Consider the following 15,515-nt stretch of genomic DNA (forward strand, 5'->3'; position numbering starts at 1 on the left):
TGTGCCTCCTACAGTCCCTCAGTATTGACCTGTACTCAAGCCAAGATGATAGCAACACTTAAATCTTAAATGTAAACTCTCCCCCCAACGAGGAGGAGGAAGATGAAATTGCCTCCAAATGGAAACTCGTTTCCCAAATCAACTTAAGTGAACAGCATTGAAAACCAACTCTGCACTATATAAAAACCGTCAGTGCGAGCGGCAGGCTCTCACCTCCCTGCATGGGTGGATCTCTGGACTGAACTGTGGTATTACAGGAACGAAAATTAGCAGGTAAGAACCAATTTTCCTTTCCTGTACATACCCGGATCAGTCCAATCTCCTGGGATGCACCTAAGCTCCCCTAAATTGTGTGGAACCTGGACAGCCCTGCTCACAGAATGCTCTTCAAAGTTCATGGAAGCCGGAACCCCAACATCCAAATGATATCTGGCGAAAGTGTGCGACTTCCAAGTAGCCACCCTGCAAGTGTCCTGTGGAGACACCTGCTGTGACTCGGCCCAAGAGGTCACCTGAAAACAAGTCAAATGGGCCCTTTGTTACCCTCAGGCATCAGCTGACCCTTAGAAATTTAAGTCGAACCGACTGCCTCGTTCAGCCACCGCGCAATTATAGCCTTAGGTGTCTTACCGCCCCTTCTTTAGACCAATATACAGTAAAAAGAGATGATCCGACCTACGGAACTCATTAGTGACCTTCAAATACCTCAATAAGGCATGCCTCTCGAATGAGGTGAAGAGGACTCCAGATCTAGAAAAGTCGGAAGTTCCATCGTTTGACTAAAACAGAACGTCGAAATTACTTTTGGTAGAAAAGGCATCATGTGTAATGATACCCCTGGATCCGAAATCTGAAGAAAGGGATTTCAACATAACACCTGGAGTTCCAAGATTCTCCTGGCTGAGCAAATTATGTGTTTATCATACATAAAAACCTGGTTATTTCACCATAAACTTAGTTTAAATCTTTCCAAAACAGAAATCATGGTCCTAGGAAATCCTTCATTTACTAACATTCCCATTAATATTACTGTAGACAACATCAATATTACCAACAAAGCCCATAATCTTGGTGTTTATTTCGACCCTCAACTCAATATGCAATCACACATCCAAACAGTAGTCAAATCCTCTTTTTACAAGATCCGCCTCCTAAAACATATTAAGCCCTTACTAGAATATGATGCTTTTTGTACTGTCCTTCAATCTCTTGTTCTAACTGGTCTTTTTATTATTGTAATTCTCTCTATATTGGTCTTCCAATTTCGTCTTTACGTCCACTACAACTGGTTCAAAATTCTGCCACCCGTCTACTATCTGGGACTAAACTCTCAGATCACATCACTCCTGTATTGTACAATCTTCAATGGTTACCCATCACCTGGCATATTTGTTACAAACTGCTTACTATTATTCACAGTTTAATCCATTACAAAATCTGTTGGTTAACTTCCACCTTGCATTTATACACTCCCAGAACCAAATGCTCCTACAAATACCCTCTCCAAACTCCACTAGATTAGTAATCACCCGTGAAAGATCTTTTTCCATAGCAGGCCCCATTACCTGGAACTCTCTTCCCTGTGCAGATCCATCTTTTAACTGATCTTAAAGAATTCAAAAAGGCTCTAAAAACTCATCTATTTACATGTGCTTTCCCAGAGTAACTTTAGTTCAACTCATTCTCCTTTTGATTCTCTTTCTTCTCGCTTTTCTTCTTTTCCTTCCTTCTTTACTCTCCTTCCTTTAAGAATATTTTATTCTTTTCCTTTTTATTTTTTTAACTTTACTTATTCTATATCATGTTATTGTATTTTTTTTATTGTATTGTTTTCATGTGATCCTAATTTTATGTATGTTATTGTAAACCGCCTCGAACTTTGGAGGGTGTGGCATATAAGTAGAACCTGACACTGTAATTTCAATAATATTTCTTCTATGAGAAACAGTCTCCTCACCAACATTTATTTATTTTATTTATTTATAGGTTTTTATATACCGATAGCCGTTTGCACATCGTATCGGTTTACAGATAACTAAAACTTTTTGACAGTGTCATTATACAGAACTTTTGGCACTGCCATTACATAGAACAGTAAACTTTGCATACAAGAAATAAACATCAACAAACAGTAACTGGGTAACTATTTACAGGGAACGAAGGAACGAACATGTTGAATCAAGCCCCCAGATACTCCAGGGTCTGGGAGGGGACTAGAAGACTTTTTGCCAGATTCACCACCCAGCCTAGAGACTCCAAGCCCAGTACAGACTGCCAACAGAGGTCCTCCAACTTCTCCAGAATGAGCCAGTTGTCCACATACAGATGCACCAACACACCTTCCCCCTTTGTAACGTGGCAGCCGCTGCCACCTCCATCACCTTGATGAAGGTACAAGGAGCTGTCACCAAGCCAAAGGGAAGGGCCCAAAATTAAAAATGTTCATCTAGGACCATGAACCTCAGGAATCTCTGGTGCTCCAGTCTGATGGCTATATGTAGATGCCAAGAACTCCCTTTTGCGCACCACTGCTATGACCTCAATCTCCATGTGGAAATGAACCTTGAGCACCACATTTATTTTCTTTAAATCCAACATCGGTCAAAAAGTTCCCTCCTTTTTGTGGATGATGAAATAGATGGAATACCTTCCTGCTCTTTGCTCTTCCAGAGGAATAGAGATATAGCCCCCAGACACTGTAAGCATTCCACCTTCTCTTAAACAGCTAACCATTTGGCGAGAGGATCACAAGGGGAAACCAGAAAAGGGTCTAGAACCGGATGAGCCAATTCTAATGCGTAACCATCTTATCACACTTAAGACCCACTGATCTGTTGTAATTCTAGCCCTCTCCTCATAAAAGAGCGTCAGATGCCCTCTGACAGCCAGAATTGAAAAGCGGACTATCCTCGCTTCACTGCAAGGACTTTCTACCTCCTGAACCAGGATGGCTTCCGACCAGCCTGAAAGGACTGACCCCAGGATTGATGTCTGACTGCGGATTGACTCGGAGGCCCCGAAGAATCTTTAGCTTGACAAAATCTCTTATCCCAAAACCGGGCCTGAGCAGAAAAAAAAAAACGTCTGCCCCCATGCTTGTCTTCAGGCAACTTATAAACCTTGGACTCACTCAGTTGCTTCATGTTCTGTTCCAGGTCCTCTCCAAATAAGAGTTTCCCCTTAAAATGAAGAGTGCCTAGCTGAGATCTGAATAAACACCCACCGACCAATTCCGCAACCGCAGCAATCTCCTAGCCGACAACAATTCTGGAAGATGTCCGGATCAGATCATACAGAGCATCTACCCCATACACCACAGCCACCTCTAAGTATTCAGCTTGCTGCTTTGCCTGATACAGCCCATGACTTCTGCAACTACTGAACCCAATGCAGAGAAGCCCTCTTTATTAAACTGCTTCAAATCGCAGCCCATATGCTTAGAGCTGACACCTCAAAAATCCTCTTGAGATGAAGCTCCAATTTGTAATCTTGCACATACTCAAAGTAGCTAACCCTGCTACCGGAAGGTTGGTAGTCTTAGTGATCGTCAACATGGAAGCATCAAACTTAGGAAGTACCAAAAATTCCAATGTTTCTTCCGGCAATAGATAAAGCTTTGCCATCGCTCTGCCAGACTCCAGAGTGTACCACTTCCAAACTACCAATTTCTTCACCAAGTTATGAAAGGGAAAGGCCTTTGCTGGTCCAACATGGGATCTGCTCCCTTCAGACACCTCCTGAGATACTTTGATCCCCAACTCCTAAAACATAAGCGGAATCAAAAGCCAAAGTGCTTCTCTTCAGAAAAGGCGTACTATTTTGTGAATATCCTCAGCCATCGAAAACTCCTTGGTTCCTCAGCCGGGTCTAACTCATCTGGCCTCTGGTCTGTACCTGGAGAATCTCCCTTAGAAGCTCCTGGATCATCTAAGTCCTCAGAGTCCTCCTCAGGACCACCAGTCCAAGAGGCAAGATCCCACAATCAACGAATGCTCTCCATACACTTTCTTTTAACCAGCACTGGGGTCCTTCAAAGGCTGGGAAACACTTCTGGAATGAGCCCTGAAGCAAGCGTCCAACTTCGCTGCTCTCTCTACCATATAAGCTTTGTGCATGAGCAAAATGAAATCTGTAGAAAAAATCTGGGATCCTTCCTGATCCCATCCCAGGGGGAATCCTCAACCTCAAAAGCCTCCCCTCTCCAGGAGAAAATCTTTAAAATCAGAACCTCCCAGGTCCTCTCTGGTATGAGTATCAATAGGAGACAGCTGCGGTGGGGATCCCCTGTACTGTTCTGCCAATAGCCCAGCTGCAGCACCCAAAATGGCCACCACAAAGGAGAACTTCCATGGTATGTTTAGAGATCCTGGAGAGCCTTGCTGACTTAGCCAGAACAGGAGAGAGGGACTACGTGCACCAAAAGTGCCTTTACCGCCCATCACACACCCCAGATACAGGCTGCGGCTATTCAAGCATGAATGTGATCCCCCACAGACATGGCAAGCCTTGCCGCGTGCCACTGCCATATGGCTGAGGCTGCGCATTGGTACCCTACTGCAGTGAATCACCCGATGAAATCGAGAGGACAGCAGTGCCTTGATCCATGCACTCTACCCGGAAAGTTGCTGCATTTAGCTACCGCAGGCATAGCTGCTGAAACAGGAAAGCACACTGCTACTTTTATTTTATTGTTTTTTATTTTCACAACTTTATACCAGGCACAGCAACTCAGCCCTGGATAATAAAGAAAAAAGGGGTACTTCCCTGCTTCCAGGCTCCTCCAGGCTGCCAGTGCTGAGATGCTAGCGGGTCCCAAGGTTGCCTCATTGGAGAGGAGGGATCTGGACCACCAGATATCCACCCCATGGATTTTAGGAGTGAGCTATCAAGGATCATCAATTCCCTACTCATCCACCTCAAACGAATAGCCCCACTAGGGCCTCACAACCCCTCCTTGGAAGATCCAGTAGTCTAATATTTTTTTCTACTTCTCTAGACTGCAGGTTTGCATTATCTACTATCTGCTGGAGACAGAAAAATACTGGAGGGACCGGCAGGTGGTACACACTGGGTTATGTACAGGGTCAGTGAAACTCTGTCTCCATCTGATGCCAGGGATGCAAAACCAAGGAGTCTGGACTGATCTGAGTATGCACAGGAACCTAATTTTCTAACAGTCAGAAAAATATTTGCTTAAACAATTTAAGCTGCTTCCCCTCAGTAGCAAGTATATCCTAACATTTACTGCAATGATTATTGATGCATGTCTTGATATTGGAGAAATTACTTACCTGATAATTTCATTTTCCTTAGTGAAGACAGATGGACTCAGGACTAATGGGTATTATGTTCTTCTGCAAGCAGATGGGAGACAGAGTCAGATTTCAACCTGACGTCATCCTGGATACATATACCCCTGCACTGACCTCACTTCCTCAGTATCCTCTTCAAAAAGCCAATATGGATATATCTTTGCTTAACTAACTTGCTTAAACTTGATTAAAAACTTGACTGGTTCAACTGATTTCCAAACTGGAGACCGCCAGTGCACTCAACCGATTAACACTGACACCGGATAACTGTGGGTGTCTTGAACTAGGGGTAGGCCGTGGCTTACCTGTATTTGCTTAATCTCGAGGTTTGCCATCCGAGGTTCTCCCTTTTCTGGGGCAGTGGTGGGCGGGATGCTGAGTCCATCTGTCTACACTAAGGAAAAGGAAATTATCAGGAAAGTAATTTCTCCATTTCCTAGCGTGTAGCCAGATGGACTCAGGACCAATGGGATGTACTAAAGCTACTCCCAAGATGGGGTGGGAGGCTGCCCATGGCCCACTTAGTACTGCCCTTGAGAAGGCTGTGTCCTCCCGGGCCAGAACATCCAGGCGGTAGAACCTGGAAAAGGTGTGTATGGAGGACCAAGTCGCCGCCCGACGGGTCTCAGCTGGCGATAGCAGCCTGGTTTCCGCCAAGGAGGTTGCCTGGGCTCTCGTAGAGTGAGCCTTAACCTGTAGGGGTAAGGGTTTGCCTGCCTCTATGTAGGCCAACTTGATTACTTCTTTGATCCAGCAGGCTATGGTCGCCCGCGAGGCCGCTTCCCTGTGTTTCTTCCTGCTGTGAAGAACAAACAGATGGTCGTTTTGTGCACAGGTTCCGATCTTTCCAGGTATCAGACTAGGAGTCTGCCGACGTTTAGATGGCTAAGAAGGCATGACTCTTCCAAGTCCTTATGTTCATCTGGAGATGGTAGTGAGATGGTTTGGTTCACGTGAAACCGGGAAACTACTTTCGGTAAGAAGGAGGGGACCGTGCGCAGTTGTATGGTTTCAGGCGTGAACCTAAGGAACGGATCCCGAAAGGATAGTGCCTGTAGTTCGGAGATGCGACGAGCTGAACATATTGCCATGAAGAATGCCATCTTCAATGTTAAGAGGCGTATAGTGACAGACCGTGTGTTGGTCTGAAGGAAGCCCCAGCTAGGAAATCTAATACTAGATTGAGATTCCATAGGGGCACCGGCCATTTTAGGGGTGGTTGGAGCTGTTTAACCCCTTTCAGGAAGCGGGACACATCTGGATGGGTTGATAAGTCTGATGCCATCCACTTCGGCTCTGAAATAGGTCAGTGCGGCAATTTGGACCTTGAGGGAGTTGAGTGACAACCCTTTCTTCATCCCGTCCTGTAGGTACTCCAAAATCATGGGGATTTTGGCTGTCCGCAGGACAGTCCCACGGTCCTCACACCAGGCTTCGAACACTCTCCAGATTCGTATGTAAGACAGGGATGTGGAGAACTTGCATGCTCGGAGCAGGGTGTCAATCACGGCCTTTGGATAACCGCGCTTCTTCAGGCGAGTCCTCTCAAGGGCCAGACCATAAGAGAGAATCGAGACGGATCTTCGTGGAGGATCGGGCCCTGCCGGAGTAGGTCCCCGCAAGGAGGATCGGGTCCTGCACAGAGGGTTCCCCGCAAGGAGTCTTCGCATGTCTGCGTTCCATGGTCATCTTGGTCAGTCCGGGGCCACAAGCAGAACTAGTCCCCTGTGATGCTCTACCTTGTGGATGACTCTGCCCAATAGTGGCCATGGAGGGAAGGCATACAGGTGGTCTTCCTCTGGCCAGGTCTGGACGAGGCCGTCTATTCCTAGGGATTGTGGCTCTCATTTGTGGCTGAAGAACCTGGGGACTTGGGAACTGAGACGGGTGGCCAGTAGATGGGAGGCCCCAGCGATTTACTATCAGTTGGAAGGCTGTGGTCGACAGCGTCCTCCCCCTAGGTGTAGGCTCTCTCTGCTGAGTCGTTATCTTTTCCTGCAATGTGGGAGGCCGAGATCCCTTGTAGGTTTATCTCCGCCCATGCCATTAGGGGATCTATTTCCAGGGACTCGTGTGGGCTCTTGGTTCCTCCCTGGCGGTTGATGTAAGCAACTGTTGTCGCGTTGTCCAACATTATTACCGTTACTGACTCGCCAAGGAGTCTGTGGCTGAATCTCAGGCACGCTAGTCTGACTACTTGTGTTTCCAGGCGGTTTATATTCCATTCCGCCTCTTTCTTGTTCCATTGTCCCTGGGCCGTCAGTTCCTGTCAGTGGACTCCCCACCCTGGCAGGCTCGCATTTGTGGTGAGCAATATCCAGTTCGGAGGGGATAGGCTTACTCCTCTGCTTAGGCGGTCTTCCTGTACCCACCATTGGAGCTGGGTCCAAACCTCTGCTGGTAGTTGGAGGTGAATTGAGTAGTCCTGGGACAGTGGGTTCCATTGTGACAGTAGGGAGCACTGGAGTGGTCGCATATGGGCCCTTGCCCATGGAACAACCTCCAAGGTTGATGCCATGAGGCCAAGGACTTGAAGGTAGTCCCATACCTTGGGCTGTGCATTGGTCATCAATCGTCGCAATTGTCTCATCAGTTTCTCTCTCCTCAGTGGGGGGAGGAAGACTACCTCGAAAACCATAAGATTCTTCATACGTCACAATTTGGGTTCCGGAAACACTTTAACATGGAAACCCTCTTACTCACCCTTTCTGACCATCTACTCAGAGGAATGGACCAGGGCCACTGCTACCTCCTTGCCCTCCTTGATATCTCGGCTGCATTTGACACCATAAGCCATAATCACCTCCTCTCCCGCCTAGCGGACATCGGCATCTCTGGCTAAGGCCTCCTATGGTTCAAATCCTACTTGTCTAACAGAAAATTCTCTGTTAAAATAGGTAACGCTATATCCTCCCCCCACTCCCTTTCACAAGGAGTCCCACAGGGCTCCTCCCTCTCCTCCACCCTCTTTAACGTTTACCTCACACCACTCTGCCAGCTACTCTCAGACCTTGGACTAAAGTTCTATCTATACGCTGATGATGTCCAAATCGTCATACCAATCCATGATTCCATCTCCGACGCCTTAAAGTACTGGGAAACCTGCCTCTCTCATCCATCAATTCCCTACTCACTAACCTCCACCTTGCCCTAAATACTAACAAAACGGAACTGCTATTTATCTCCCACCACACTACCCCCAAACCCTCCCTGGCAAACGACCCAGTTTTCAACTCCATCACTGCACAACCTTCTGTAAGAGACCTTGGAGTCTTCTTAGACCAACAATTAAATTTGAAGAAATATGTTAACTCCATCCTCAAAGAAGGTTTCTTCAAACTCAATGTGCTAAAAAAAACTAAAACCCTTATTACACACCCATTACTTCCGCACTGTTATTCAAGCCACCCTTTCCTCTAAACTGGATTATTGCAACTCATTCCTCTTAGGGCTCCCGTATTCCACCATAAAACCGCTCCTAATGCTCCAAAATGCAGTAGCAAGAATCATCACAAATGCCTGTAAATCAGACCACATCACCCCAATCCTCAAAGACCTACATTGGCTCCCCATCCCCTCTCATATCCTATATAAAACCCTCACCATTATCCACAAATCTTTATACTCTCATGACTCCAATTGGCTCGATTTTCCTTTCAGTATTACACACCCAAATCGACCCACTAGAACAATCAATAAAGGAACCCTCCATGTGTCTTCCCTTAAAAAAGCACACCTTTCTTCTAACAAGGGATCGTGCCTTCTCAATTGCAGGTCCCTCACGATGGAACTTTTTGCCCACAAATCTCCGCCTTGAACCATGCACCTTCAAATTTAAAAAGAAATTAAAAACATGGCTTTTTAAACAGGCCTACCCTAACTTCCTTGCTCGCTTCCATCTGAAATCAGCCATGTATATAGTATCGAACCCATCTACATAGTATTGAGTTTGTACGCTGTTATTTATTTATTTTATTTGTGTTTTTCTATACCGGCATTCACGGAAATTCGTATCATGTCGGTTTACATAAAACAAGGGGTGAGTAATACATTATAACGTACATAACTAAAACATAAGAGTATACATTACAAAAGTATAACAAGTGTATGGAAGAAAAAGTTACAAAAAAACAGGGGTTATTCTAACTGGGATTAGAGTTAGAGGAAAGATAAAAAGTTTAACAAGAAGTAAAACATTGTAGTGATTGGTTGGTAGTGTCTGTTTCAGTTTAATAGAAAATGTTCTATTAAATAACTGTTCTATTAAATAAATTTTCTATTTGATAGAAAATGTTCAGTATTGCTGCATTTGATGGAAGTGAATCATTAAGGGTCTGGAAATGCTTTCATGAACAGCCATGTTTTCAGTCTCTTCCTGAAGGTTGGGAGACATGGTTCCTGTCTTAATTCTAAGGGGATTGAGTTCCATAGTGGGGGACCTGCTGTGGAGAAGGCCCGATCTCTCAATGTTATATGTTGGGTGGTATTGTTGTGTGGTACCTGTAGATATTCTCTATATGCTTCTCTGATGGGTCTGTTGGAGGAGTGTTTTTTGAGAGCTATTTGTAGATGGAGTGGAGCCAGTCCATGGATATTCTTGTAGATTGTGGTGAGGGACTTATGAATTATTCTGTAATGGATTGGTAACCAGTGAAGGTCTTTAAGGACTGGTGTAATGTGATCTCTTCTCCTTTTGTTTGTTAGAATTCTTGCTGCCGTGTTCTGTATCAATTGGAGAGGTTTAGTATGTGATGATGGGAGGCCTAGTAGGATCGAGTTGCAGTAATCAATTTTCGCAAATATTATTGCTTGGAGCACTGTTCTATAATCATGGAAGTGAAATAGGGGTTTTATTCTTTTTAATACGTGCAGTTTGTGGAAGCAGTCTTAGGTTGTTTGGTTGATAAACGATTTTAAATTTAGCCGGTTGTCTATAGAAACTCCTAAATCTCTTACTTTTGAGGTTTGCAAGTTGGCTGGCGGGTTTGTAGTGATTTTGCAATTGTCTGGAGAGATTAGCATGAATTCGCTTTTTGATTGGTTTAGAATTAGATTTAAGCTGGATAAGAGATCGTTAATTTCTTGAAAACAATTTTCCCAAAGTTCTAGAGCTTTAGTGATGGATTCTTTGATGGGGATCACAATCTGGACATCGTCAGCAAATATGAAGTGTTTTAGGTTCAATTTGTTTAGCAGTTGGCAAAGCGGGAGAAGGTATAAGTTGAAAAGTGTCGGTGAGAGAGAGGAACCCTGAGGAACTCCTTGTGAAGATGGGTATCTGGGGGATCCTTTGTTGTGGATTTTAACCTTGAAACCTCTGTTTTCTAAGAATGTCTTGAACCATGTTAGTGCTGTTCCTGTAATACCGATGTTCGCCAGTTGTTTTAGTAATATGGCGTGGTTAACAGTATCGAACGCTGCCGATAGATCCAATAAGATATGTTACACATATGGTTAATTCCTGATAATTCCTGATATGTTACACATATGGTTAATTCCTGATAGTTATTTACGTTACTGACAGTTTTCTTCAGTGACCCGTTGTACTATACTTTCCATCCTGGCCTTTTTGTTCTCCTTGATCCCACCTCTAGTCCCTGTTATATGTATTTTCCATCCTTTTTATTAGAATGTGAACCGGTATGATATACCCACTAATGCCAGTATAAAAAAGTTTTTTAATAAATAAAATAAATAAATGATCCAAAAATAAATCCAAGGCAGGAAATTTAAACAATTACTAAACCAATAAACCAAACCTCCAAAAATATGACGACATTTATGAACTAGGTATTATTACTTTCAAAAAAATTTTTATGGAAAGGCCATAATTTATTTATTCATTTAATAATTTTTATGTGCTGACTTTTCATGCAAGTATATCAAATCGGTTTACAGTAGTTAGCAATTAATCATTTAAAATTATTTGCATTTCCAAAGAAGAAAGGAAGTAAATACATTGTTTCATAACTCATTCAGAGAGGCTAAATGTTGCACTCTGACTGCAACCTCCAACAGCCTATATATATCTTTTTAATCATCGAGTTTATGCCTCCAACTACCTTAAAAATGATAATTTTTATATCTGTGAAGCAAGTGATTTCCAAACTGGAGCCCCATGCCACCGAATCAGACAGGATCACTCTCTGAAACCTTTTAGGAGTCTCTTCCCCCTATTCTGCAAACTCCCTTATATCTCCAAAGGGAGGCACCCTTAAGTTTCCTCATAGAGAAAGAAGAAAAGCTCTGTGTCATTTGTCATAAAGAAAAGCCTGCCCCTAGGGAGCAAAAGAGAGATAAGAAGGAGGAGAGGAACCAATTGTCCACAACGAGTCAGAGTCCAGAAATCCACTTTGAAATTAATCCCCTTTATTATTATCCTAAGTTTGACAGGGCCTGGATTCTTCTTCCCCAGGAGCTAATCCAGACAAGGGCATGAGAGATTTGCAGCCAACCAAAAGGAATCGCAACTGGGGGCGGCGGCAAAAACACAACCAGAAACCTTCGGTGGAGAACCAGCTGGCCAAGCTGACAGCCATCATCCAGAAACTCATTGACCAAAACCACAGTGTGCCTGCTATGCCCAAGAAAGTTCCCCAGAAAAAAAGAGAAAAAGTCTGAGCAATCTAAAAGTGGTACTGGGCCTAGCTCATCAAAAGAGGGCCCTGGTATCTGTGGGTCCTCCCCTAGCATACTTTGACTAACCAATCCTGTTTTTCCTCCCCAGGTCTGTACCATAAGTGCCTGGGAGCCTTCCCTGCTCGAACCCAGAGATGCCCATATCTCTATAATACCAGATGATATCCAGCCGCAGGACAGTCCTGCGCCCCTTCTGGATGTGGATTCTGTCAGGAAGCATAAGTATTTCTTAGGGAAAATGAAGCCTCAGGAACTCCACTACACAATCCCCATCAGAATACAAAATATGTTCAATTGTGAGAGAGTAGGTTCATGCCAAGAGTAGTCCTGTGCAACGTGGACCTAGGGGCCGATAAAGGAATGCCTGTGGAGGTCAGAGGTAAGGCATGGCTCACACTTCAGATAGGGAAGATGAAAGTGAAGCACCCATTTCTGATCACCAAAACCCCCAGTGAGGAATTCCTAATTGGGAATTAACGCCTCATGAGACTGTCCTCCATCCTTGATTATGTAAATGAAATCATGAGGAACTCAGGTCAGGTACCCTCTCCCATATGGAAAAGTGGCTCAAAAGGGAAAGGAGGCCTGTAGTTCCTGCTCCATAGAGCAGAAAGAGACTTCTCTCAGAATAAATTTCCAGATATCAGCAGATCCCTTCCCTATTAGTACTTTGGTACAGACAGCCCGAAGAAGGGGGAGATAACGACAATGTTATCCTCTTGAAAAAGGAGACTATACTTGGTACTGTCCTAGATACTGACTGAATGGAGATTTCCCTCAACCAAAACCCACATTTAACTGACCAGAGCTGAGCGGACTCAAGAGGCAAGTCTACCTGTAACCAAAAACACATATCTAGTACACCCTAGGAAGCTGACCGACATGCACTGAAGTGGATATTTCAGTGTATGTCCAGCTAGCAGACACACAAAACATATAGGTACCCCTGATGTTCAGTAGCGAAGACTCCTTCATGAGTGAGTCCCTCTTCTGCAAGGTGAAAGGTAAGATAGAACTTGATGCAGTAAAACACAGTAATAATTTGGTAGAGGTACTCAGACTCGAAACTAAATTGCAAAGTGGAAGCATGTAACTTAGAGCTGAAATTAGGTGGAAAAAGCCTTCAAACACAACTTCTTCATAATTAGAGGTTTAGATTCACCAATGTATTTGGGCTCAAACTGACTGGGAGCCTATGTCAACCTAGTGAATGTTGGTGTCTGGAGCAGACTGGAAGGTGATCCGTTAGGCAGCTTCGACATTCCCAAATCGCTAGGTATCGCCATAGGTATGCGAAATGGTGAGCACTGAGAAAATCCACATCCCTAGCAGTGTATAAAATTATCCCCTCAAAATCAGAATAGCCGAAGGTCAACAAATGTTAGAGAAGTTGGCTTTCTTCTCACCAAACACCAGATTTTTAGAATCTGGCTTGTCTATGGGAGCCACATCTTGTATGGAGGAGTCGGACACAGTACTATACCTAGTAATGAAGAATACCAGCCCACGCTGAACTGCACTGAGAGACGAAGAACCCCTAGGCTCCCTAATCAGTGAACCCTTCCATGATTTAGAACTAAATCTGCTAATCATAGGCAAGTTACCTGGGAACACCGACGTATACTCTGAGTGGTGCAAAACGCTGCCTAAAGGCCTTATCAACTTACTGTTTATTTGGCCATATGATGATCAAGCTTCTAAGGTTCAACTGGAAAATGAATGCCCACAACTGTCAATGGAGCTTGATGAAAGTGAGACAAGCGAAATCCAGGCTGAAGGAGTCTGAATAGTTAGCTCAGTTTAGACTCGCTCCATCTCAGAGGAGAAAGAAGAGTGAATAGAGATAGCTCCAAATGATCTCTTCCCCAGGTTCGAGGAGACAGTAAACAATCAGCTCATGGAAGCGGATGTTTGCAGAAGCCTAGTAGAAAGAGATCAGTTAAAAGAACGGCTATATAATATAAAGATATCTTTGCCATAGATGCCTATGACTGCGGCCTGACTTACATGTTACTCAAGTGCTGACAGAGCCAAAAAGCAAGTTGGTTTTTGTACGCCAATACAAAATATCACTAGCTTCCGAGTCAGTGCAAGAAATCTTAAACACCCTAGAAGAAAGAGGAATTATCAGATAACTAAACAGTACTTTTAACAGTCCCATATGGCCCATCTTGAAAACGAATGGCACATGGAGACCTGCTATAGACTACAGGAAACTGAAAGAAAATTGTGCCCCTGTCCAGGTGGCCTATGACCCACCTGGATCACAGTTTAACCAGAATTCAGGGAGATAAATATTTCACCAGCCTTGATTTAGCGTCAGGGTTCTGGACGGTCCCTGTAGAACCTAAGGATCAGTATAAACTGGCTTTTTCTTTTGAAACAATACACCTGGAGCATAACACCCTTTGCATATCTGAATTCACCAGCAGATTTCAACATTTTCCTACACAAGGCATTACCTGATGTGGATGTTAGAGGCACCTTAATGTACATGGGTGACATCCTAATTAAGAATACCAACTTCCAGGAACACTTGCAAGAGACTGATCATGTTTTGGCCCAGCTGCAGGCAGCGGGAGCCAAACTCTCTCTCTCAGAAGAGCACTGGTGTAGTAAGTCACTAAGATATGAAGTCTCAGCGGAGGGACTACATCCACAAAAAAAAAAAAAAGAAGCCTTACAAAAAATAAACACACCCACCACTCTAAAAGAGTCACATTCTTTCCTGGGCATATGCAATTACTCACGACAGTTCATAGATCAGTATGCAGAGATCACACCGCCTCTGGTAAAACTCCTGAGGAAGGATGAGCCCTGGCAGTGGAGATCTGAGCCATAAGCAGCCATGGAGGGTTGCCAATGTAACCCCAATATTTAAAAAAAGGCTCCAAGGGCAATCCAGGTAACTATAGACCAGTGAGCCTGACTTCAGTGCCGGGCAAAATAGTGGAAACAATTCGCAAGATCAAAATCGTAGAGCATATAGAAAGACATGATTTAATGGGACACAATCAGCGTGGATTTACCCAAGGGAAGTCTTGCCTAACAAATCTGCTTCATTTTTTTTGAAGGGGTTAATAAACATGTGGATAAAGGTGAACCGGTAGATGTAGTGTATTTGGATTTTCAGAAGGCGTTTGACAAAGTTCCTCATGAGAGGCTTCTAGGAAAAGTAAAAAGTCATAGGATAGGAGGCGATGCCCTTTCGTGGATTGCAAGCTGGTTAAAAGACAGGAAACAGAGTAGGATTAAATGGTCAATTTTCTCAGTGGAAAAGTGTAAACAGTGGAGTGCCTCAGGGATCTGTACTTTGACCAGTGCTTTTCAATATATTGTTGAGATTACTTACCTGATAATCTCCTTTTCCTTAGTGTAGACAGATGGACTCAGAACAAATGGGGTATAGTATGCTCGTGCTAGCAGCTGGAGACGGATCTGACGTCAGCACGGGTATATATAGCCCCACAGGAAGCGTAGCAACTCAGTAATCTTCCTTGCAAAAGCTGTTATGGAAATGTGTACTGACGCTCAGTGAAAAGTGAAACAGGATTCCCCTGACCG

General features: G+C 44.1%; 1 protein-coding gene across 3 annotated transcripts in view; it reads right to left on the reverse strand.

The window, feature by feature from the left end:
• The window catches only part of YLPM1 (YLP motif containing 1), a 443,744-nt gene that overhangs the window by 216,365 nt on the left and 211,864 nt on the right, over window positions 1–15,515 (reverse strand). The gene's annotated exons all lie outside the window — the stretch shown is intronic.

This window comes from Rhinatrema bivittatum, chromosome 4 (genome assembly GCF_901001135.1).
Source record: "Rhinatrema bivittatum chromosome 4, aRhiBiv1.1, whole genome shotgun sequence".
Classification (NCBI taxonomy): Eukaryota; Metazoa; Chordata; class Amphibia; order Gymnophiona; family Rhinatrematidae; genus Rhinatrema; species Rhinatrema bivittatum.